The sequence below is a fragment of the Ailuropoda melanoleuca genome, chromosome 6, assembly GCF_002007445.2.
Source record: "Ailuropoda melanoleuca isolate Jingjing chromosome 6, ASM200744v2, whole genome shotgun sequence".
Taxonomy (NCBI): domain Eukaryota; kingdom Metazoa; phylum Chordata; class Mammalia; order Carnivora; family Ursidae; genus Ailuropoda; species Ailuropoda melanoleuca.
The window spans coordinates 41,247,700-41,270,328 of record NC_048223.1 but is presented as its reverse complement, the minus strand read 5'-3'; the positions used below and the strand labels follow the sequence as shown (position 1 = coordinate 41,270,328).

General features: G+C 42.2%; 1 long non-coding RNA gene and 1 pseudogene across 1 annotated transcript; one reads left to right on the top strand and one right to left on the bottom strand.

Moving 5' to 3' along the window:
• Positions 1–5,938: 5,938 nt before the first annotated feature.
• LOC109489580 lies at positions 5,939–6,321 on the top strand (annotated as a pseudogene).
• A 4,106-nt stretch (positions 6,322–10,427) lies between these two features.
• LOC109489581 lies at positions 10,428–18,840 on the bottom strand. The gene is made up of 4 exons (XR_002142617.2): positions 18,717–18,840; positions 12,608–12,756; positions 11,061–11,128; positions 10,428–10,647 (listed from the first exon to the last, which is right to left on the bottom strand). It is a non-coding gene; the product is annotated as an uncharacterized LOC109489581 (long non-coding RNA).
• Positions 18,841–22,629: the final 3,789 nt, after the last annotated feature.

Here is a 22,629-nt window from a genome sequence, read left to right as displayed (position 1 = left end):
ACCATAGGACATTAAAAACAAAAGAGAACGTCTTTAAATTGATAAAGGTATCTACAAAGAAAATCTCCAAAAAACAATATTTAACTGTAAATAGCAAAAGCCATTCCTTTCAAAATCAGGACCATGACAAGAATGCCTACCAGCACCAGTTCTATCAGAGCTGGTAGAAAAAGACACGATTTTCAAATACAAGATATAAAGAATTCAATAAAGTTGCAAGATACAAAATCGATACACAAAAATCAGTTGTATTTCTATATACTAACAACGAATAATCTTTAAAAATTAAGAAAACAACTCCATTTATAATAACATCAAGAAGAATAAAATACTGGGAATAAACTTATAATTGCTAGATTAAGCAAGTCAAAGACTTGTGTTCTAAAAACTATAAAATGTTTCTGAAAGTAATTAAAGAAGGACAAATAAATGGAAAGCCATCCCATGTTTATGGATTGAAAGACTAAATAATAAGTTGTTGAACTACCCAAATCAATCTACAAATTTAATGCTATCCCTATTAAAACTCCAAAAGTGTATTTTGCAGAAATAGAAAAAATCCATCCTGGGGCACCTGGGTGGCTCGGTCTGTTAAGCATCTGACTTTTGATTTCAGCTCAGGTCATGATCTCAGGGTTGTGAGACTGACATCTGCATCAGGCTCTGTGCTGGGTGTGAAGCCTGCTTAAGATTCTCTCTCTCCCTCTGCCTCTCCCCCCTCTAATAAATAGATAATTAATAATTTTTAAAAATCTACCCTAAAATTCATATGGAATCTAAGGGGCCCTGAAATGGTCAAATAATCTTGAAAAAGAAGATTTGTAGTCGGAGGTCTCACAGTCCTTTATTTTAAAATTTGTTATAAAGCTATAGTAATCAAAACAGTGTGATACTGGCATAAAGACAGACATAGACCAATGAACTAGAATAGAGAGCCCAGAAATAAATCTTCACATATATGGTCAAATTATTTTCAAAAAGGGAGCCAAGATCATTCAATAAGGAAATGACAAGTCTTTCAACAAATGGTTCTGGAAAACTGGATATCCTCATGCAGAAGAATGAAGCTGGGTCCTTAGCTTCACCATGTACAAAAACTAACTCAAAATAGGTCAAAGACCTAAATATAAAAGCTAAAACTATAAAATTCATGGAGGAAAACATAGTGGCAAGTCTTCATGATGATGGATTTACCAGTGGTTTCTTGAAGATGACACCAGAGACACAGGTAACAAAAATAAAAATAAGTTAAAGAGCTATACCAAAATTTAAACCTTCTGTGCATCAAGGGACACAATCAACAGAGTTAGAAGGCAATCTACAGAATGGGAGAAGCTATCTGCAAGTTATATATCTGATAAGGAGTTAATATCCAAAACATATGAAGAATTCCAACAACTCAACAACAGAAAAAATAACTTTATTGGGTATTGGTGGTACTGGTACAGGGATAGAAAAATAGAAAGGGAATAAAGTATCCAAAAATGAACTTCAGTGACTGTTCCAGAGACAGACTGAATATGTTCTTTATTATTATTCAAAAAATCTCCAAATAATGTCCTACTCCCCCAGAAGCCTTGTGTGTGAAACCCCATATGTGAAATCAGCCACCCTCCCCTCCAAGACATTAACAATAACAATAACATAACAATATAACAAGAGAGACTGCTAATGGGTTAAAACCCGGAGGAGAGTTGTCTCCTCCAAATTCCCCCAAGAGATACTTCATCACCCAAGATTATAATTCTTCAGGGCAGGGGCGCCTGGCAGCCTCAGTCAGTTGAGTGTCCAACTCTTGGTTTGGGCTCAGATCATGATCTTAGGGTTGTGGGATCAAGCCCCACATCAAATCCCACATCGGGCTTTGCCCTGGGTGTGGAGTCTGCTTAAGATTCTCTCTCTTCCTCTCCTCCTCCACCCCTCTCAAAAAAATTTTTTTAATTTAAAAATTTTTAAAAAACACAGTTCTTCAGGGCATATGCTCTGTACCACCTCCCATCCCACCCAACCAGTCCACACACAAGCCACCAAATCCTGTCTCTGGATAACCAATTCCCTGCTTCTACCCCTCAGTCAGTCCTGACTGAGGTTTCTCCTCCTGCACTCAATGTTCTATCCTTTCTTTGTTATACACAATTGGAGACACAAAATATATAAACACAGGGTCATATATTTTTAACGTATAAACGATGTTAATGTCTCATTTTACATGTGAGGGGGATGGTAAGTGAAAGAGAGTAAGAGACACAGTCACCATGGCCTTGGAGAAGCTGACAGGATGAGTCACCACGAGGAAGGAAGTGGGGGAAAAATCATTCCTGCAGCCCTGAGAATCCAGAGGGGGGACCTGGGGAGGCAGGAGGCGGCTGTGGAGACTGGAAAACAGGCTGCTGAGGGGCACCATGCTCTGTCGCCACCATCTTTTTTTGGTCTAGGGGAAAAGGAAAAACAAAACCAAAACAAGATGTCAGAAAATAATGGCACCATAATGACCCAAATAATGGGGCCTCGGAGTGCAAAACCCAGACTTGCAACAGAGGAAAATGAGACTGTGGGGAAGCAGTGGGAGAAACCCTGGGCCATATTCCTTTAGGGTTACTCCCTCCTCACTGCCCCAGGTGTCAAACACTGTCTCTCCCATCCCTAAGGAATACAGACCCCTTTCCTCACTCTCCGCCAGCCTCCTCCAGCCCTGCCACTGCCCTGTCACTCCCACAGCAACACTCAGTCCCAGAATGTGCTCAATGTTAGCCCCACAGGGCTCAGGGCTGGGATGTACGAAGCTTCCGTGAGTGCCAGAAGTCAGTGTGGAGAGGGAGATGTAATAGGGATGGCTGAGCATTCACCTTACATCCACATGGTCACCGTGGTTCCCTCGTGCCATAATATCTGAGAACATTCCAAGATAAGTAACACTGCATATGAAATTACATTTATTTTAATCATAAAACTTTTTTCATATAATTCTAATGGTACTGAAAAATGGTAGTTTAATTTAGAACAAAATGACTTGTTTCATTTTCTGAAAATATTTACAGCTTTATATAATAGTATATATAGTGTGTGTGTGTGCATGTGTATGTGTACCTGTGTACACACACACGAGTGCAAAGACTACTTATGTGAGCAGTATTTACACCTACACGAGAAGCTGATGTGATAAGCTCATGTAATAAAATGTATCCTTGATCCAACAGTCCACCCCAATCACAAAACTCCTCACCCCTCATCTTTTTAGGATCTGGGCTCATTTTCCTTTATGAGGCATGCACGCACTGTTAACAATTTCGAGATAGTATTTCTTTGACTCTTTTGGCTTATTAAAAGTGGAAAATAAGGAGAGATGTTATGAATGACTGAATGCTGATAAATGCCCCCTCTTGCATATGATTGAGAAATGGGATCAATTCGGTCAAGATTCAGTCTAAACTGAATTATGAAAATTAAGAAAATGTGAAATCGTCCACTTTAATTACGCAATATCAAAATATCACTGTATTAGTTTTCTGTTGCTGCTGTAACAAATTATCACAAACTAAGTGGCTTAACCAACACGAATTTATTACAATTCTGGCAGTCTGGCAGAGATCAGAATTCATTTTCTACTGGGGGTTAGTAGGGCCGGTTCCTTCTAGAGGTTCCGGGACAGAATCTGTTCCTTGCCTTGGCCAGCTTCTGGAGCCCACGACATTTGCTGATCATCTCCTGGTGTCTTCATCTCCAAACCAAGCAGTATATCATTTTCTCACCTCTCTGACCCTTTTTATAATGACCTTTGTGATTACACTGAGCCCACCCAGATAATCCAGGATAATCTCCCTCTCTTAAATCAAATGTACAGAATATCTTTTGAGTGTAAAGTAATACATTCATAGGTTGTGGAGCTTAAGATATAAACATCTTTAGGGGCCATTATTCTAGTTACCAAATCACATTCAGTAATATCACCACTGATCTCATCAGAAGACTCTAATTATTGAGAAACTGTCATTTCACAGTAGTGGATATGAGTTTTCCAAGATTACAATTTTCACTTGAAAGCTCAAACTTTATTATTAGCATCAAATACTGTCAGCTGTTTTACTTGAAATGACAGGCTCACCTCATTCATTCTCAATAAAATGTCTACAAAATACTTACTTGGATAGTTACACATTGAAAGTCATTCTTCCAGGTAAGATGGAATTCCATGTAAATTCGAGGGTAGAGATAACAGAATCCGTTTTTCCTGCGTCCTCAAGGATATGCTTAAGTAAAACTGGCACTGGGACCACATGGTAGAGGACAGGGTGGTCTCTTTTAGTACAGTTTTGTGGTACTGCCACAATGTGCCTAAATGTGCCAGCGGCTTTATCCCCCTCCTCTTGCACCATCAATGCAAATATTAACAGAGGGAAAAAGATAAAGTTATGGTATTATTATGAGTGTAATTTTGATATCAGGGATCCCCTGGAAAGGGTCACAGGGACCTCCTGTCTCTCAGCCCCAGGGGTCCAAAGACCACTCTTTGAAAATTGCTATTTTAGGGAAAATTGCCACCGGATGGCAGCAGGCACAGTAGCGTTTCCCAGTTTACACTGGCCTGATTTAAGAACGTTATTTCATGATAAATTTAAAATTTTGCCTTCAAAGCTCAGAGACAGCATTTCTTTCCAGAAAATATACTTTAATATATATAAAAGAATTCTATGAAACAAGTGCTACTTAAGCTCGCAACTCAAACAAGTATCCAACTTTTCCTTGAGACAACCTCACACTGTAGTGTGCAGAAGGGCTGTAAGCCTTTTGTCATTCTTACTAAGAACCCTAAATAGCTTCGATACTAGCCATTTGGTCATTTTATTAAATAAAAACAGACTTAAATATTCTACCAACTGGAGTTACTATAAAATTGCAGAGATTACCTACATAAGGGATCATGGCTAGAGTTTAATGAAGCTCATTTTTTTCTTTTAAAGGTTGAAGACATCGGGGCCCCTGGCTGGCTCGGTGGGAGGGGCACGCAACTCTTGATCTCAGGGTCTTGAATTCGAGTCCCACATTGGGTGTAGAGATTACTTAAATGTTTTGTAAAACGATGAAGAAGAAAAGGTTAAAGGGGCACCTGGGCGGCGATTAAATGTCTGCCTTTGGTTCAGGTCATGATCCCAGGGTCCTGGGATGGAGCCCCGCATGGAGCCCCCTGTTGGGCTCCCTGCTGGGGGGAGGGGGCATCTGCTTCTCCCTCTCCCTCTACCTCTCCCCTCAGCTTGTGCTCTCTCTCTCTCAAATAAACAAAATCTTAAAAAAAAAAAAAAGTTTAAAGATCAGTCTTTCTTTTACCCTTTCTCTTTACTAAATCTATCAGAGCACTAAGGAAGAGCACCGCAAAGAAAAAAATTCATATCCATTGGACCTCAGCGTCTCTATGTCATCTTAAGGCTTCTCAGTTAATGCATTTTTTATCTACTGCACAGAGAAAAGGTTTTGAATTTTATTTCTAAAACATCAAGTTTTCATAATGAAAATCATGAATGATCCTGGAAGGTGCGAGATGCAACAATGGAGCAAAATATTAGTAAACATTTATTTCTGTAGCAAAACTAACGGAATACGGGCCCCTGGGTGGCTCAGTTGGTTAAGCCTCTGCCTTCCGCTCAGGTCATGATCCCAGGTCCTGGGATTTAACTCCATGTCGGGCTCCCTGCTCAGCAGAGAGTCTATTTCTCCCTCTGCCTCTCTCCTGCTCACGCTTTCTCTCTCTCAAATAAATTTTAAAAACAAAATCTCAAAAAAAAAAAAAAACCTAACCGAATAAAACAAGAATAAATTGTATAATTTGGAAGGTAAGTAAATATGAGGTAGAATTAAAATATTGTTTGAAAATAAAGTGCAACCCCCCAGGAGCTCTCTCCTTCACTCTGCCGTCGAGGTGTGTGCAGTCAGCTTGCTCCTCACCATGTCCTCTCGCAAGACCTTCGGGATCAAGGGATTCCTGGCCAAGAAATAAGACCAAAATTGTCCCACTCCCCAGTGGATTCGGATGAAAATTGATTTAAAAAAATCGGGTATAGGGGCGCCTGGGTGGCACAGCGGTTAAGCGTCTGCCTTCGGCTCAGGGCGTGATCCCAGCGTTATGGGATTGAGCCCCACATCAGGCTCCTCCGCTATGAGCCTGCTTCTTCCTCTCCCACTCCCCTTGTGTTCCCCCTCTCGCTGGCTGTCTCTATCTCTGTCAAATAAATAAATAAAATCTTAAAAAATAAAAAAATAAAAATAAATAAATAAATCGGGTATAACTCCAAGAGGAGGCACTGGAAAAGAACCAAGCTGGGTCTGTAAGGCGTCGCACGTGAGACGGCACACGTGTTTACGTGGCATGAAGGTCACGTGCTCACATCCTGTCACTCTGTAAACATCACTACTTACCTGAACAACGGGCATGTTTTATTGGGGAAATGACTTTTCTCTGTTACTAGTCTTCTGCACTAGTATGTTGGTTCAGTAATAAATATGTGAGAACATTTGTTTGAAAATAATAAATAAACAGAAGAATGGTCAGAACTAAAGTGTCCCACATTTTTTAAAGTCCTATATTAAAACTTTATTAACTTTGTAGTTTAAATTTTAAGGGAAAACTCTAAAAGAATAGAATATAACTTTTTAAATAGAAGAAAAAATATAAAAAATGAAAGTGTCTCAATTCAAAAGTACTTATCACTACTTAAAAGACTGAATATTGGGGGCTGGGTGGCTCAGTCGGTTAAGCATCTGCCTTCCGCTCAGGTCATGACCCCAGGGTCCTGGGATTGAGCCCCACATTGGGTTCCTTGCTCAGGGGGGAGGCTGCTTATCTCTCTCCCTCTGCCCCTTTGCCCCGATCCCCCACTCGCATGCTCACTCTCTCTTGCTCTTTCTACCTCAAATAAAATCTTTAAAAATAAATAAATAAAAGACTGAATATTCTATTTCTTCTCTCACACATTAGAATTTAAATTCCATGAATGCAGGATTTTTGTTTCTTTGTTAACTAGTATATCTCTAGCACCTATTACAATGTTATACACATGGGAAATGCACAAAATTATTTGCTGAATGAATATCTTACATGAATTACTTTATATGAAATTAAAAGGCACTTAAGACTTCAGTAATGGGCAAAAGGTACAAAAATTCCAGTTCACCAAATAGAAAAAACAATTAGTAATAAATGATAATGAAATAATGTTCAGTCTTCCTAAAAAGGAAAAAAAAGCTAAAATTATTCTGAGATACCATTTTATCCCATCCTATTCACAAACACTTTAAGAGGTAATCAAATTACACAGATGATATGTATGGAGAGTCATGAAATGACCTGGTAACATTTGTTTTCCCTAAAAAAACAGCACAAAAACATTTATGTCTAAAGGTGATCACTGCTTCCTTTATGTGTAATATTGAAAGAATGATAATAAATCCAATTCCACAATATGGGAAAAGCTAAGTAAACTGCGGAACACTCTATGAACCATTTATACAGGCATGAAAATTGTTTAGGAAGACAATGTAGTGATAAATGAAAATGGTTACATATCAAATGTAACAAAGCACGTCGTAACTATTATCACAACAACGTGACCTGAGCTAAAGCAACTCGTTGGGACGTTATGTAGCCACAGAAAGTTCTGTTTGGGGATATAAGTGGGAAAAACCTTTCAGCAGGACAATTTGGCAGTATATGTTTCAGATTTAAACCATTCATATTCTTTGACCAAGAGATCTCTTCCTAGGAATTTAAGCTATGGCCAGTTCTCCTAAGTGAACATTCATTCAGTGATTCAACAAGATTTCCTGAACATCTATATAGCAAGCAACGGAGATTTCAAGATGAAATGTCCATGCTTCAGGGCACCAGTTTGCAGTCCGGTGGAGGAGACAAAGATGTGAAGAGATAGTTATAATAGAGAGTGCAATGTCAAAACAAATTTGAGCGGAATTACACAGTAAAATTGCTAGCTCTATCAAGTGTAGTAATGAAGAAGTGAGATTTTAGCACAATTCTACGATAGAACACAGAATAGGCTGTGTTTGTTGGAAGGAACAAAGGCTCCTGACAATAGCTAATATTTAGCAACTATATTTGCCAGATGAAAGCTTGTACTGACTGGCAAGGCAAAGGAAATGGTGGGGTCAGAGAAGGGAAGGAATGGAGAAAATCCAGCAGCCTGTTTGTGGGTGGTAATATTCAGTGCGGTAGATTGCAGTTGATATTAATGGTAATTGAACTCAGACATAGGCTGAAGTCATCACTGGCATCAGTGTTATTTGAAATAAGAAAAACCATAATCTTGGGACACCTGGGTGGCTCAGTCAGTTAAGCGTCTGTCTTCGGCTGAGGCCATGATCTCAGGGTCCTGGCATCAAGCCCCGCATTGAGCCCCACATTGAGCCCCACATCAGCATCGGGCTCCCTGCTCAGCAGGGAGTCTGCTTCTCCCTCTCCCTCTGCCTCTGCCCCTGCTCATGCTTTCTCTCACATTCTTGCTCTCTCTCAAATAAATAAATGTAAAAAAAAAAGGAAGAAAAACCATACTCTCATTACATCTTCTTCCAAATTGAATGGTAGGTCCAACTCTGAGCGCAGTAACGCAGATGAAATGCCCCATGGGATAGTCAACTTCCACATCCTTGTTTTCTTTTGAGCTCCTGAAGTTTTTCTTTTGCCCCAAAGGCCAGTCTTCCTCTTCCTCCAAGCACACTAGGGTTAGCTTAGCCAGCCTGCAGCACCCTTTGTCTGGATTTAACCCTGACAAATCAGGTGAGGATAGGAGACACCAGCGAATTTCCTCTTTGCATGCAAGGAACTATATATAATACACAAGTACCTTACTTCAAAACCTGAAGAATAAAACATGCAGTTTTAATCTTTGTTTAAGATCAACTGTTTCAGTGTGAAGTCAGGAGGTGGTCAGTGTTCATCAAAGAGCAAATCTAATTCAAAAGGATGGTTAATGACACATCTTAGTCCTCCCGAGCGCAGCCCTTTGATGCTAGAAGAGACCCAGACCCTAACAGCCTTATCCCCACCTAGTCTGTACCCATGTCACAGTTGGACAGAGACTCACTGAGGAGAAGAAACTGCCCAGGGCATCCGCCAGGGGTGTTTTTATCCCATGAAGCAGATTTGGGGGTGTGGTGGCGGTAAACCTCAGTCACCCAAGACCCCAAACCACAGTGTGCTCCCTGGTACTCTGAGGAGAATGAGGCCTGGTCTTCCCACTGACCTCCGAGCCTTGGAACCCCAACTTTCCCTGCCCCGACCCCAACACAAAACCCAGTAGCTGCCTAGTAAGGAGGAAGAGAAAATGTGTTGGCCTGTGGGTAACTGCTGAAAGGCTTCTTTCTCTCCAGTCTCAGCTCACAAGGGCCCTGTCTGAATGGCACATGGAGGGGCATGAGACTTGCAGCTTATCAGGCCCAAGCAGGTGCCATGGGGACGAGCCTCCAGGGGATTGCGTCGGTGGAGTGAGCAATGCCGTCAATCATGGCTCAACACTGAGACCAGTAGGAGAGGGGAAACACCAGCTGCTGTTCCCAGCATCCACCCCAGCAGTAGGGCTCCTCATCCCATCGCCCCTGCTTCTATCTTAACCCGTGGGTGATGAACAACTTGAGAGAGTCTGGATGAGGATGTATGGTTGATCTAAGAACATCGCTCGGCCCTTTTCTCAAAGTCCCCCAATAAAGAGTGCCAAAGACTAGAGCAGGGCTGGGGAAACACTCCTGCCTCTTAACCTTTGCTGTACCTAATCAAGAGAAACATATATGTAACCATTCGATTTTTGAGTTTACTTGTTCAATCATTCCATTATGGAGACCGATTTCAATGACTTTGTTCTAGAGATAGGCTTTGTACATTATTAGGAAGCCCCAGCCTACTCCCCAGACTGCAGCCCTATTGGCAAAACTGCAGGTGTTCGACCCTGGGAACCACTATTAAAAACACAATGGGAGGCTGTCGATGCACAGCCGAGTTTCCATGGAACAGTGACTAGAGTCCAAAGAAGAACGGTCCCTTCCATAGAGCTAGATACCAAACGAGGGTTACAATTCTGCAGGACGTGTTCTCTGCACGCTCCCATTCTCCTCCCCAGGGACTGCCGCGCACAAACACACACACACACACACACACACACACACACACAATCCGCCAAATTCTGTCTGCAGTAACCAATTCCCTCCAACCTTTCTACCTTTAAGTCTGCCAGCCCTGGCTGAGCGTCTTCACTCCTTAATCCAAGGTTCTGTCCCTTCCTTGCTACACAGAGTTGGAGGCACAAAACACACAAACACAGATTTGTATATTTAAAGAGTATGTTTTTATCTCACCATGCAAATAGGTTGGAAATGGCAGTACATTCAGTACAAGCAATTTTAATACTGCCATTTTACATCTGACAGAGGGATAAAGAGCATCACAGGAATTGCTACTACAGAGACACAGTCCCCATGGCCTTGGAGAAGCTGACAGGATGAGTCACCACGAGGAAGGAAGTGGGGGAAAAAATCATTCCTGCAGCCCTGAGAATCCTGAGGGGGGACTTGGGGAGGCAGGAGGCGGCTGTGGAGACTGGAAAGCAGGCTGCTGAGGGGCACCATGCTCTGTCGCCACCATCTTTTTTTGGTCTAGGGGAAAAGGAAAAACAAAACCAAAACAAGATGTCAGAAAATTGGCACCATAATGACCCAAATAATGGGGCCTCGGAGTGCAAAACCCAGGCTTGCAACAGAGGAAAATGAGACTGTGGGGAAGCAGTGGGAGAAACCCTGGGCCATATTCCTTTAGGGTTACTCCCTCCTCACTGCCCCAGGTGTCAAACACTGTCTCCCCCATCCCTAAGGAATACAGACCCCTTTCCTCACTCTCCGCCAGCCTCCTCCAGCCTTGCCACTGCCCTGCCACTCCCACAGAAACACTCAGTCCCAGAATGTGCTCAACGTTAGCCCCACAGGGCTCAGGGTTGGGATGTATGAAGCTTCCGTGAGTGCCAGAAGTCAGTGTGTAGAGGGAGATGTAATAGGGATGGCTGAGCATTCACCTTACATCCACATGGTCACCGTGGTTCCCTCGTGCCATAATATCTGAGAACATTCCAAGAAGTGATACCTAATATAAAACAAAATGCATTTTTAATCAAAAAACACTTTTCATATGTTATCAAAAGGTACTTTAAAACAGAATGTAGAGGGGTGCCTGGCTGGCTCAGTTGGTCGAGCACATGACTCTTGATCTTGGGATTTTATTTTTTTTATTTTTTTAAATTTTTTTATTTTTTTTAAAGATTTTATTTATTTGACAGAGATAGAGACAGCCAGCGAGAGAGGGAACACAAGCAGGGGGAGTGGGAGAGGAAGAAGCAGGCTCATAGCAGAGGAGCCTGATGTGGGGCTCGATCCCATAATGCCGGGATCACGCCCTGAGCCGAAGGCAGACGCTTAACCGCTGTGCCACCCAGGCGCCCCGCGATCTTGGGATTTTAAATTCAAGCCCCATGTTGGATGTAAAGATTACTTAAAAAAAATAAAATCTTTGGGACACCTGGGTGGCTCAGTAGGTTAAGCATCTGCCTTTAGCTCAGGTTATGATTCCGGGGTCCAGGGATTGAGTCCCGCATCGGGCTCCTTGCTCAGCAGGGAGCCTCCTTCTCCCTCTGCCTGCTGCTCCCTCTGCCTGCTGCTCCCCCTGTTGTGCTCTCTCTCTCTCTGACAAACAAATAAAATCTTTAAATAAATAAATAAATAAAATCCTTAAAAATTTTAATGTAGAAAGTATTAACTTTTGCTCTTTTCTGAAAATATTTAAACTTTATATAATAACACAAAATGATAGTGAAGAAATTATCAAGCAAACACATGTGTGTGGGGGGGTGTTAGCTTATATGTGTGCGTGCCCGTATACATATACTTTTGGGTACAAAAATTATTACATGAGCAGCACTCACACATACACAATGGCCTGAACTAATAATAAGCATAATAAGAGATATCCATGGTACAACAGTACGCCTTGATCATAAAAACCCTGCTCCTTCATACATTTTTGAAACTGGGCTCATTTCACTTTATGAGACAAGCGGATGGTGTTAGCAGTTCTAAGATGTATCTGAATATCTTGGTTTATTTAAGGAGAAAATGAGGAAGTGTTGTAATTGGTTACTGAGTGCTGGGAAAGGATCACTCCTGCATGTAATTGAGAAGTAGAACCGATTTGGTCAAAAGTGTCAAACTACGTTAAGCATATTTTAACATACAAAACTGATTTTAGAATCATGAAACAGGGGCACCTGGGTGGCTCAGTTGATTAAGTGACAAAACTCTTGATTTTGGCTCAGGTCATGATCTCAGGGTTGTGAGAGTCAGGCTAAGCACTGGGTGTGGAGCCTGCTTGGGATTCTCTCTCTCCCTCTCCCCCTCCCTCTCTTCCTCCCCAAAAGAATTAAAAAATAAATAAAAATAGAATCATGAAGCAAAGAAATGCATTTTCCACTTCAAGTGTAACATCATTTATTCATGGGCAAATCTGCTAATCAACTAAGTTTTGCAAACCAGGAGATAACCAGATTAGAATTATACTATTAAAACTCACCCATTTAGTATGTTTTAAAATGCTTTAGCTTCTTTCAGCTTCTCTAAGAGCTCCTGTTAGGCACTTCAATTGCCTCCAGAGTTGACTGTGAACTCCAAACTCACTGTCACATCCTCATCTGCATACTAGGACCTCTCATGGGTTGTGTGCTATGAGGTAATGTAAGCAGTTTTTAGTTCAATCTTAATTTATATCTAACACTTAGATTCAGAAGTTCAAAATGAATTTGGAGGATCCAAATATTATCATTCTTAGATGTGTGGAAAATTTACATATGAAAATATATTCCTTCTCATGAAATTGAGAGCTGTTTCAGAATTCTTACATATGATCACTGACAATATCATTCCCACACACCTTATGGTTTAGCACTCATAGTTTATCATGACAGAGCTTGGAATATTTGGGGAGAAAATCTTACTATAACCTAAAAGCTAGCAAAATTCCCATGATTAGTTTCATGATAAAGATATTACCCCAGCTGTTACATCATATGGCAGATCTTTATTACTGATTTTGCCCCCAAGCTAAAATGTAATGCTTCATTTTGGCAGTTATTTTAAGGGCCGTAGCCTGATTGATTATATGAATGTATAGCCTTGTCATCACAGAGATCAGAATTAAAAAGTTAAAAGCAGATATAATGTACTCATCTAAAATAAACTGAAAGTTGGGACGCCCAGGGGGCTCAGTCAGTTAAGCATCCTACTCGATTTCAGCTCAGGTCACAATCTCACAATTGTGAGACTGAACCCCGTGTCCGGCGCTGTGTTGGGCGTGGAGCCTGCTTAAGATTCTCTCTCTGTCGCCCTCTGCCACTCGCACCCCTTCTTGTGTGTGTGCATGCATGTGTTCTCTCTGTCTCTAAAAATAAATGAGGGCACTTGACGTAATGAGCACTGGCTGATATATGCAACTGATGAATCACTAAATTCTACTTCTGAAACTAACTAACAGTATAGTGATTCCCAAAGTGTGGTACGAGGATCCCTAAAGGGCTCCAACATTCTTTCGAAGTGTCCAGTATTTTTGTAATACTACTAAGTTAAATAATTTTAACTTCTCTCTCTAAAAAGTATATAGTGAGAGACGCCCGGCTGACTTACTTGGTGTAGCGTGTGACTCTTATTCTTGGTGTCATGAGTTCAAGCCTCACATTGGGTGTAGAGATTACTTAAATAAATAAAAATTTTTAAGAATAGATACCACCACAAAAGTAAAAAAAAGGAAGCCACAGAATGGGGAAAAATATTTGTAATTCATATATCTGATATGGGACTTGTATCGAGAATATATAAAAATGCTTATGACTCAGTAAGAAGACAAATAACCAAATATAGTATGGAGAAAGGAGCTAATACACATTTCTCCAAAGAAGAGATACAAACAGCTAATAAGCACATGAAAAGATGTTCAACATCATTAGCCCTTAGGGAAATGTAACCAAAACTCCAATGATTTACAACTTCACATCCCCTAGGATGGTTATAAACAAAAAAACAAATAGTAAGAAGTGTTGGCAAGGATTGACGAAATTGGAACCCTTGTATATTACCAGTGGGAATGAAATATGGTGCAGCCATTTTGGAAAACATTTTGGCAATTCCTCAATTAAAAAGAGTTACCATGTGACCCAGCAATTCCATTCCTAGGTATATATCCAAGAGAAATAAAAACATATATCCATATAAAAACTTGCACATGAAGGTTCATAGAAACATTATACATAATAGCCAAAAAGAGATAAACAGTCTAAATGCCCATTAAATGATGAATAGATTAAAATATAGTAAATACACAGCATGGGATATTATTCAACTATAAAGAGGAATAAAGTACTAGTACATGTTATATTATGGATGAGCCTTTAAAACATTATGGTAAAAACAGATATGATTCCATTTATATATGTCCAGAATTGGCAAATCTAAAAGGCAGAAAGTTGGTTACAGAGGGTTGGGGCAGAAAAGAGTGAGAGAATGGTGAGTGACTGCTAATGACTATGGGGTTTCTTCTGGGGGTGATGAAAATGTTTCTAAAATTGTAATAATGGAGGGGCGGTGGGTGGGGGATGGGTTAAATGGGGGATGGGTATTAAAGAGTGCACTTGTAGTGATAAGTACTGGGTGCTGTATGTCAGTGTTGAATTACTAAATTCTACTCCTGAAACTAAAAAATAAATAAAATTCTGATAATCATTGCACAACTCTTTGAATATACAAGAAACCACAGAATTGTACATTTTAAAAAGGTGAATTTAGTAGTATGTGGATTATAGCTAAATGAAACTGTTAAATATACAGAAAAGTCAGCACCCCTATTATGACTACATGATCGACCCTTAATACTCTAACTTCACTGTCCACTATCTCCCCTTCCTCTCTCCGGTCTGCCTTTGCTTCAAAGATGCCAAGCATGTTGCTACGTCAGGTCTTTTGCGTTTGGTGTTTCCTGCTGCAAATACTTGTCTTTCAAATATATGCAGTAAGCTATCTCACTCCCTTCAAGTTTTTACCAAAAAATTCCTTTCCCAGTGTTATCCTAATGAAAGTTTCAACCCCCTTATATGTTCTCTTAATCTCCACCCTGCTTTTCTTTTTCTTCTTCACATTTCTTAATACTTAAAATACTAAATGTTCTATTTTCTTACTTGTTTTCTCATACTTTTGAATGTTAGCTAAATGAGTGCAAAAAATTTTGCTTGATTGTTAAATACTATACATTCAGCACACAGAATAATATCATATATATAGAATCTCAAAACTGTATGTTGAGCACATATCTTTACAATATAAGTGGTTCATATATAAAAGTATAAGAAAAACACTAAGACTTCAATATTGGGCAAAATGAAAAAAGAAAACTCACAGAAAAGGAGATGCAACTGGTAATAAATCCTGATGGCATAATTTCAATATTATATCCCAACAGAAAATGTAAAAAGTGATCTGAGATACCATTTTAGCCTATCATTATCACCATATTTTAAATGGTAATAAAATCATGCTAATACTATGTATCAAATGTCCTAAAATGATCCAGTAATTCAATTTCCAGTTATCTTTTCTTCGAAAACAATCCAGGGGCATCTGGGTGGCTCAGACGGTTAAGCGTCCGACTCTTGATTTCCGCTCAGGTCATGATCTCAGACTCAGGAGATTGAGCCCTGTGACTGGCTCTGCGGTCAGCAGGGAGCTTGCTTGAGGGTACTCTCTCTCATTTCCCTCTGTCCCTCCTCCCCCCCCCCCCCGCTCTCTCTCTAAAATAAATCTTAAAAAAAAAAAAAGAGGGGCGCCTGGGTGGCTCAGTCAGTTAAGAATCCCCTTCAGGGTCCTGGGGTCAAGTCCTGCATCGGGCTCCCTGCTCATCAGGGAGCCTGCTTCTCCCTCTCCCTCTGCCCCTCCCCTGCCCCATAAAGACAGAAATGACTTTATGTACAGATGATCACTGCAGTTTTATGTGGAATGCCAAAACAGAGAAAACAAATGAAATCCCAAAAATAGTGAAACACTTAAACTGAGGAACAGCAACTATATTTAGTTATTAAAATTATGTTTCTAAGGCACCTGGCTGGTTCTGTTGGTAAAGCATGCAACTCTTGATCTCGGTGTTGTAAGTTCGAGCCCCATGTTGCGTGTAAAAGAGTACTTAAAAAGAAAAAATCTTTTTTAAAAAATTATGTTTCTGGGGCGCCTGGGTGGCTCAGTCGTTAAGCGTCTGCCTTCGGCTCAGGTCATGATCCCAGCGTTCTGGGATTGAGACCCCCATTGGGCTCCCTACTCAGCGGGGAGCCTGTTTCTCCCTCTCCCACTCCCCCTGCTTGTGTTTCCTCTCTCACTGCTTCTCGCTTTGTCAAATAAATAAATAAAATCTTTTTTAAAAATTATGTTTCTGAAGATTATGTAGTAATAAATGAAAATGCTTACGTGTGTAATGAAACAAAACACACCATAAAGCTCTACGAAGTGATCATATTATATAATTAAACTATAATGACTTAATGGAATATCACAGAGCCACAAAGAAATTATGATACTGCTACAGGGCAATTTGGCAATTTAAAATGTGCATATACTTTCAAATATAAATCTTTTCCTAGAAATTCAAGGTGTGCCCAATTCTACATAGGAATTAATTTTCATTCACTGATGGAACAACTTATACTGAGCATCTCCTACATGATTGGCAGTGTGCTGGACAATGGGGATTTAAAGATGAGTATTAATTATCTCAGGGTAAACGATCATAGGTCTATGGGGGAGATAAAGATATGATAATACAGCATTTGAAATAGAGTTGGACAGAATTTTGTTCTACAGTAGAAAAGTAGCTGTTTGTTGGAATGAACAAAGGCTTCTGAGAAAGTTGATATTTGCTAGATATATTGGCCAGATGAAGAATGCATGAGCTAAAGGCTATTTCCCAAGGTAAAGAAAACTGTGGGGCCAGAGGCAAGGAGTGGAGAAAGGACAGACATCTTTTTTTTTTTGAAGATTTTGTTTATTCATTTGTGAGAGAGAAAGACAGAGAGAGCTCAAGCAGGGGGAGGGGCAGAGGGAGAGAGAGAAACAGACTCCCTCGATGAACAGGGAGCGCGACGTGGGGCTCAATCCCAGGACCTGGAGATCACAACCTGAGCCGAAGACAGACGCTTAACCAACTGAGGCACCCAGGCTCCCCGAGGACGGACATCTTGTTTGAAGATTGTAAAAAGTTAACTGTGTCAGAGCATAATAATGGTAATTAAGAGGCTGAAGTTATTTCTGGCCATCAGTATCCTTTTCAAACATGAAAAGCCATCATCTAATCTATCTTGTTCTCACATTGAAATGCATGACATGGATAAAAACAGAATCGTAGTAAACGAACGACTGAATGTTTACTTCGTCATAAACACTCTACTGAGCATATATCTACTGTCTGTTTCAATTCTCACAATAACTCGATGGGGTAGGTTGCTTCATCATCTTTCATATGTTGATAAGGGGATGGAGATACACACAGATTAGCAGCCATGCCAACATTATAAAGCTGGTAAGTGATGGAGTCTGGATTAATACCCAATGCCTGCGCTCTGGGCTATCTTTTCTTCCCCTAAGATCTGGCTAAGAAGAGTCAGCCCATATCACTTCACTTTGGCCATGGGTCCACAAAGAACCCCAACCTCTCCTGAAAACAAGTATTGATACATGCAAGAATTTGGCTGGTCTGCAAAGTAATTATGCCAAATGAAAAACGCCAGTCTCAAAAGGTTATAAACTGTACGGTTCCATTTTTATAACATGCTCGAAATGACAAAATGACAGAGACTAAGAACAGGTTAGTGGTTGTCAGGTGGTTGCCACCTCGCAGGTGGCCCTTAGAAACATTCTATGAGGTGGTCAACTCCCGTTTTCCTTATCTTTTGAGTTCCTGATGGTTTTCTTTTACCTCAAAAGTTAGTTTTCCTTTTCTTCCAAGAATGCTGCTACAGCTCCTTCATGGAGCTTAATCCTAACAATTCTACCTTCCAATCAAAGTGAAGATAGGAGACACCCCCCAATTTTCTCTTTGCACCCAAGGGACCTTATATAGGGTAACACACAATTTTTCTTAAAATCTGAAGAACCAAATATGCATTATTTTCTAATTATGAACAAATGCATCATGTGAAGTTAAGAAAAGGTCAAAATGGGACGCCTGGGTGGCTCAGTCCGTTAAACATCTGCCTTGGGCTCAGGTCATGATCCCAGGATCCTGGGATCGAGCCCCCATCGGGCTCCCTGCTCAGAGGGGAGCCTGCATCTGCCTCTGCCTGCCTCTCCCCCGCTTGCGCGTGCTCTCTCTCTCTCTGACAAATAAATACATAAAATCTTTAAAAAAAGAAGAAGAAGGAGGAGGAGGAGGAGAAGGAGAAGGAGAAGGAGAAGAAGAAGAGGAGGAAGAAGAAAAGGGCCAAAGTGTTCATCAAAGGGCAAATCCAATTACTGCAAAGGGGATCCATGGCGGATTACTGATTTTAATCCTCCCAGCCCCCTCTGTAAACCTTCCAAGCCAGATAAGACCGAGGCTCCAATAGCCCGGACCCCACCCCTCAGCCCCACCCCCAGCTACAGTTAGAGAGACTCACTGGGGAGGGGAAATGATTCAGGATCGCTGGCCCCGCATCCTGGAGACTGGCTGCCCGCGGCTCCTCAGCCCCGTTACCTGTCAGTACCCAACAAGCCTAAAAAGGAACGTGATGGTGGTGGGCGGTTAACCGCCGCCCCAGCTCTCAGATTGCAACTAGGGGCGCATCTGAGCACATGCTTAGCACAGCCAATCAGAGGCAAGGGAGAACTGATGGTCCCCTCTCAGTGGCTGGCCTGGAAGCACGAGTCTCACAGCCAATCAGAGCCAAATGAGCTCCAGGGGGCATGCCCTTCCATGTCCTGCCCAGACAGCTACAGGAGCGGGATTGGGGTGACATATTTAGGGGTGCCAGCCTTGTGGCCAGTGAAGGCCAAGAAAAGGAGGCAAGTCTTAGGGGTTCATCCGGGGCGAGAGCCACGAGAACATCTACAGTTCTCACCCTTGTGCGCTGTCAGGGCTTAGCGCTGTGAATAAATAACAAGAGGCTGAGAACTACAGAAGAGCTCCCCCTGATTCACACTGCTCCTTCCTCCATAAATGCCCTGTTGCTTTCCTTCCCAGTTGACTTCAGTTCTTCATTCAAAGATCAATTCAATGCCATCTCTCCTGTAAGCCTCCACCAGCCTGGGAGGAACTGACCTGCAGTCACCCTGCATTGAGACTGCCCTGCCTTGGGAGTTTGTCACACTAACCAGGAAGTGGAGGCAGAAATGCACAGAAATGACTTGCAAGGGCTTTGGAGTCGGGGGTGAGCTTCATTCACAGCCAGGTTCCACCACTGCCATGCTGTGTGACCTCAGGAAAGAGAATGAACCCCTCCGTGATCAGCTTTCTCATCAGCAGAAGGGAGGAAGATGGAAAAGACTTCATTAGAGTTGTTGGACAAATTGAACTGTAGGTGAAGCAGATGAACCTAACGAAGGGTCTTATCACTTCCCTAACCTGAAGAATGGGAGCAGTTCCAGGGCTGGGGAGTGGGAGGGGGGTTGATGGCACCTTCTGTTACCTAAAGGCTTCTTGGGAGTAGGCACTTCCAGATTTGGGGCAGCTCAAGATGGCATTGGCAAAACTGGACCCAGCAAATAGAAGCCCCAGAAAATGTTCTGTAGCATGAAGAAAATGGGTTTGGACAGGGTGATGTCGCCGTACCAGGAGGAACAGGTAGAGCTGAACAAGAAGACCCCTCAGAATTTATTCTGGCCTCAGACCTGTGACTGAGAAGGGAACAAATTCTGCAGTTTCCCCTCTGGATCCTGAGTCGTCTTGTCTCTGAAATGAGAGGACTGGTCTAGGCATCTGAGGGGGGCAACTGGGTTATGGAGGGCAGCTCAACCTTGGAAAAAAGCCCAACATTCCCAAACCCTTCCACTGTACATCTTTGACCTCATGACCTTTCATCAGGAACACCTTCTCCCACCCACACTTATGTCCTCTACCACTTGTCTCAGTGTTTCCTTCACTTTCAAGGTACTAAGTACAAAATGCTAAAATCGGGACTGAGGAGTTAAGATGGTGGAGGAGTAGGGGACCCCTTCTTCAGCCGGTCCCCTGAGTCGAGCTGGATAGGTACCAGACCAGCCTGAACATCCACAGAATCAGCCTGAGACGTAGGAAGATACATCTGGATCTGTACAAATGAACATCTCCAGTGCTGAGTATTGAGGTATGAAGCGGGGAGCCGTGAAACCGCGCACAGATATCGGAAGATAAACGGAAGGGGGAGGGAGCCGCCGTGTTCGGGCGCAGGGAAGCGGTAGCCACCTGCACGGGGGAGTGGGCAGACTCATGGACGCCACCCATGAGAGAGCAGACTGAGACCATGAGCCGGGAGCGCGTGCCACCAGACTGAAATGGAACTCTGGTGCGCTCACTGGAACCAGACTGAGACCGGGAGCTCCGGGAGTGCATGGGGGCGGTTGGCGGTGTTAGAAACACAAAGGACAGAGACGCGCCGGCCTGGAAGTGAGGGCTGGGACACCGGGTGTGGGGTGCACATCCCAGGACGCTGCAGGGTTGAGCAGCACCAACAGTAACAGAGTTAAAGTGGCCAGATCGTCAGTGGAGAACGGTCCACGATCCCTCTGTTCTGTGACAGAGGCTGAGATACGGCCACTGCTGCTTTGACGCTCAGAAGAGGCACAGCAAACCGACAGGGAAAGCCGCCAGAGAACAAAAGCCTAGAAATACCGGCTCACAGTGTGCCCATCCCCATCCCTGCTCGCAGGGGACACGGAGACCCTACCCAAACAGGGTTGCCTGAGTATCGGCACAGCAGGCCCCTCCCCCAGAAGGCAGGCTGAAAAATTCAAGAAGCCCACATCCCTAAGGTCCCTATAAAACAAGTGCGCACTGCCTGGGTCCCAGTCAATAACTTGGGCTCTGGAGAACCCTGCAACCTCTCCTCATCAGAATGACGAGAAGGAGAAATCCCCCCCAGCAAAGAAAAGACAATGAGTCTGTGGCCTCTGCCACAGAACTAATGGATATGGATGTAACCAAATTATCAGAAATGGAATTCAGAGTAACAATCGTCAAGATGATGTATAGACTTGAAAAAAGTATTAACAAAAATGTTAATGAGAATATAGAATCTCTAAGGGCAAAAATGAGAGCGAATCTGGCAGAAATTAAAAATTCTATGAATCAAATGCAGTCAAAACTAGAGGCTCTGACGGCCAGGGTGAATGAGGCAGAAGAACATATGGGCTAATTGGAGGATGGGTTAGTAGAAGAGAAAGTTAGAACAGAAACTTGGATCAAAAAAATCCAATCTCAAGAATGTAGGTTATGGGAGATTACTGACTCTATGAAACGTTCCAGTGTCAGAATCATCGGCATCCCCGAGGGAGTGGAGAAAAATAGAGGTCTAGAAGAGATATTTGAACAAATTGTAGCTGAAAACTTCCCTAATCTAGGAAAGGAACCAAGCTTTCGTGTACAAGAGGCAGAGAGAACCCCTCCCAAGCTCAACCACGACAAACCTATGCCACGTCACGTCATAGTGCAATTCGCAAATATTAGATCCAAGGATACAGTATTGAAAGCAGCCAGGGCAAAGAAATTTCTCACGTACCAAGTCAAAGGTATCAGAATTACATCAGACCTGTCTACACAGACCTGGAATGAGAGAAAGGGTTGGTGGGGGGGCATTTTTAAAGCTCTTTCAGAGAAAAACATGCAGCCAAGGATCCTTTATCCAGCAAGGCTGTCATTCAGAATCGATGGAGAAATAAAGATGTTCCAGAATCGCCAGTCACTGACCAATTTCGTAACCACGAAACTAGCCCTACAANCCCTGAAGGGGTGGAGAAAAACAGAGGTCTAGAAGAGATATTTGAACAAATTGTAGCTGAAAACTTCCCTAATCTAGCAAGGGAAACAAGCATTCGTGTCCAAGAGGCAGAGAGGACCCCATCCAAGCTCAACCAGGACAAACCTACGCCACGGCATGTCATAGTGCAATTCGCAAATATTAGATCCAAGGATACAGTATTGAAAGCGGCCAGGGCAAAGAAATTTCTCACGTACCAAGGCAAAGGTATCAGGATTACGTCAGACCTGTCTACAGAGACCTGGAATGAGAGAAAGGCTTGGGGGGGCATTTTTAAAGCTCTTTCAGAGAAAAACATGCAGCCAAGGATCCTTTATCCAGCAAAGCTGTCATTCAGAATTGATGGAGAAATAAAGACGTTCCAAAATCGCCAATCATTAACCAATTTCGTAACCACGAAACCAGCCCTACAGGAGATATTAAGGGGGGCTCTATAAAGGTAAAAAGCCCCCAAGAGTGATACAGAACAGAAAGTCACAATCTATAGAAACAAAGACTTTACAGGCAACATGACATCTTTAAAATCATATCTCTCAATAATCAGTCTCAATGTAAATGGCCTAAATGCTCCCATTAAGCG